Here is a 4024-nt window from a genome sequence, read left to right as displayed (position 1 = left end):
TGTAGTGTAGCTACAGGGGGTAAATTACACTATGAATACCAAAACCTTAAAACGTAATAATGCTGACTATGCCACCCCTTTAAAGTAAGGGAAACTGAATACTTGGTAAAAAATCAGACACACAGGTTCGTTACTATGGAGAGCAGAGACATAGGTATCAATATACAAAATGTTTATTAAGTTCACAATAATCAGATAAAACACAAAACAAAGAAAAAAATGTAGCTCAAATGAGCTAAACAACCACGGCTCAGTACACCACATAAAGACAAGTAACTAGAACGGCTAAGTAGCCGGGTAGGCTAGCTGTAGAGTGATTGTGATGCAAATCTTCACACATAGTGACGTAGACATGTGGGGGCGTGTTAGAACGAGCCGTTTTAGGTAGGCGTGGCTGACTCTTAACTTTTATAAAGAATATCTCTTTGGATTTGAGACTTTAGTCTTTGCAACTTTACAGATCTTCTTTATGCACCAAGAGCTTGTAACACTCCAAAGAGAAAGGAAAACTTGAAAATCGCATTATATGACCCCTTTAAACCACACATGCACTCACGCAAACGAAAACAATTAATCAAATACACTAAACAAAGTTATACTAGACTAGAGCCTGATTGTAGAAGACAGAATACCGGAATTATTAATACACAATACTCAATTGCCAAAGAAATACAAAAGCGAAAGGTTTATGAAAATAAACTACAAAATAACCAGAATCAAACTGAGCAGGATACAAAATCAGTAATAAAGAAAAAGTACAATAAACAAAACAAATCATACAATGGCACAACAAAACAAAAACACACACACAGCAAAACAGCAGCGTCGTCTTAATCCCGTTCCATGCAGGAAGCGATCACCCCAACCCCCAAAAGAGGGAACGCTCCCAAAGAAATCGTTCGTCCTGCTAAAAACAAACCATTAATTTACTTAATCAAATCACTGATTAAAAATTTAACTATACATACCAAATATTGGTCACCGGGACACATAAGTTATACAGTTGCTCACAGCACAATTCTCAGCAGTTTACTGGAAGATGAATGGACTCAACCCAGCTGGAATGAGAGCATGCAAGTTATGACGAGCGTGAACTCCACACAAACGATTAATCAAACTAAACCTACCAGAGAATAATGACAGCCTTACACACCACCGCGAACAAAATGCTATTCCAGCTACAATAAATAAAAATGGTTAATTGATATGCACGAGCTCCTGCAACATTAGCCAAACAGCTAAAAACGTACCTTTTAGGCAGAAACCCACACACACCAAGGGGCGGAGCTAGCAATGACGCATCCCAGGGAGCCTAATCACAGCCTTTAAATCTCAAGTACCATGTTCTGATAGGCTGTCATTCTAAATACAGGGGCGGGAACTTACCCACTTGGCCACAATTGCGTCATATAATATTTGCTGTTAATAGTGTTCATTGTCTGTTTGATTATGTCTTTAATTGATTTTTCCGTACACTTCTGCCATATGTACATTAACTAACAGTCACCACTGATAAGCTACTACTACTGTAAATATTGTAGAAACGTAATTTTCTGTAAAGTTGCTTTGCAATGATTTGTATCGTGAAAAGCGCTATACAAATAAACTTGAATTGAATTGAATTTACTACGGGCTGCCAAGACCCTCAGAATGCACTTTAATTTTCATTTTTATTTGTAATAAACACCTCTCTGAGACCTGACGACACACCCACTGTTTCTGTCTTTGTTCAATCAGTCACATATTGTAACTGTAGGTGGGCTATTTTATTTAAACCTCACCTGTAAATTTAAAGTTAATCCCTAATTGAGATTTAAATCTGAGTTTGAGAGCAACAGGATTAAAGTTAATCTATTTTAAATAGAAAATAAATTCAGGATCTAGTTTAAATGTAAACTTGCTTATTTTTAAACAAGGTTTAAATTTTGATGCAACAGAATTATTAGATAAACCTTCATTTAATCTAGATTTAAGATTAATCCTTATTGGTGCAACCCACTCTTATTCTTTTACTTATTTCCCATCTCTCACAATGCTTGCTATTGTTGTTTAATCTTGTGGTTGTATGGTTTGTAAGAGATAAGATAAAGTCTTTCTTCAAGGTTTTTAACATTGCAGGACAATGTTGTGAAGCAGTACTTTTCCACTGTTTTTGCTTTGGTATAATAATACTTGTTGGATTTGTGCTGTCCAGACTAAGTCTGAGCTTTTAAACATTGGCATTCAGATGAAGTCTGAGCATGAAACATATAATGTAGCTATGATTATTCAATAAACTCTGGTCTTTGTATTATCATAACTTTGTCGTCTGCTTCTGCTCTTACCTGTCTTTCTCATTCAAACTTTCAGGCTGATACAAGACTGTTAATAGAGTTTTGGGTACCAGACAAGACTTTCTTTTTGCAGGTTTTACTGGTTTTGGACACCTGACAAAACAAGATATCTTCTGACAGAGATTCGGCATCCGGAATCTGGTCTAATATATCTGATATTGCTGGGCCTGTATGTATAAAACTGCCATATAGTAGTGGCCAAAAATGATGTCCGACCTAGGGAATTTGACATCTTCACCCATAATAAAAAAAAAAAAATGTGTAAGATTTTGTAAGCATATTGCATAGGTGATTAAGATCAGTTGTGTTATTTGTGATAATGCAATTGAAACATGCCAAATTGTGCAGTCATAATTTTTGGCCATGCTGTCATACAAAGAAATTATGAACACATGCAAAAACAAGACGACCAATAAAATATTAATAACTTTTGTAGTCAATGTGCCAATGTTGCCAATTTAGTGATGGTGCCACTATATTTAGTGACTTCCTCACCCCTTTAGAGACTTTTTTTCAAAAGCCTAGAAACAAAATCAATTACTTGGACAAACCTTATCTACATAAACAGCGTATGCTGTTTTGTGTCAGCTGCGCCACATTTCACGAGTCCAGAAACATATAAAGGACATCGGTAAAGTAGTCCATGTGACATCAGGGGTTCAACCGTAATTTTATGAAGCTACAAGAATACGGCACACTTTGCTTTGAACAACAACAACGTATACGTGTGGCGCGGCTGACACAGAGCAGCATACGCCGTTTACGTTCAGTGGATACTCTCCAATATGTCACTAGGGTGACGCGGAGGAGACAAATTGTTGAAAAAGGTCATTATTTTTGTTTTCTTTGCGAACAAAAAGTATTCTCATAGCTTCATAAAATTATGGCTGAACCCCTGATGTCACATGGATCTCCTTGCTATGTTTCTGGACCTTGATCGTGGTAATTACATTGCTGTCTCTGGAAGGGTCAGAGAGCCCTCAGATTCCATCAAAAATATCTTAATTTGTGTTCCGAAGATGAACGAAGGTCGTACGGGTTTGGAACGACATGTGGGGAGTAATTAATGACATAATTTTCATTTTTGGGTTAACTATCCCTTTCAGCACTGCTTCAGTGTTACTCTAACACTCTGTAGCAGAGGTGGGACCAAGTCATTCCTTTCAAGTCTCAAGTCAAATCCCAAGTCCTCAAAGAGTTATAGTTAATGAGATAATTTTGTGATTAATTAAGTGATGATTGCATTAGTGATGAACACCTGCTGTTAACAAGCAGCATCATTGAAGAAAAGAGAAACACCAGGGGCCTGGGGCCTCATGTATAAACGTTGCGTATGCACAAAATGGGCATGGAAATGTGTGTACACACATATTGGGATTTATAAAAAATAAACTAGGCGTAAATATGTGCGCACCATACGGACACTCTAGACCATGCGTACGCACTCTTTTACTGGAGTGATCAAAATAACAAAGCAAACAGAATGATTTTAAAGTCTGTTTTACATTTGACATACACATTTAGATTAAATATGACACTCTAAATAATGAAGTTAAGCACTGAAATTTCATGAAACCATTATCCAGAAAAACAACATTTTTATATGAATTTAAACAGAAATATTTGCAGTGGATGTGCTGCTTTCAAACTATTTTCCTGTGGTATGCGATTTAATGTTTTAATCACAGCGA

At 36.5% G+C, this 4024-nt stretch overlaps 1 long non-coding RNA gene across 1 annotated transcript in view; it reads right to left on the bottom strand.

The window, feature by feature from the left end:
- LOC107723146 (uncharacterized) overlaps positions 1–1468 on the bottom strand; it is an 18265-nt gene extending 16797 nt beyond the window's left edge. The window contains exon 1 of the long non-coding RNA XR_001637897.1: positions 1391–1468. This is a non-coding gene — a long non-coding RNA (uncharacterized LOC107723146). The remainder of the gene's footprint in view (positions 1–1390) is intronic.
- Between the last annotated feature and the right edge of the window lie 2556 nt (positions 1469–4024).

Source organism: Sinocyclocheilus rhinocerous, unplaced genomic scaffold (assembly GCF_001515625.1).
Source record: "Sinocyclocheilus rhinocerous isolate Xijiao unplaced genomic scaffold, SAMN03320098_v1.1 scaffold1867, whole genome shotgun sequence".
NCBI lineage: Eukaryota > Metazoa > Chordata > Actinopteri > Cypriniformes > Cyprinidae > Sinocyclocheilus > Sinocyclocheilus rhinocerous.
The sequence above is the reverse complement of the archived record's forward strand: the minus strand, read 5'-3'. Positions and strand labels throughout refer to the sequence as shown.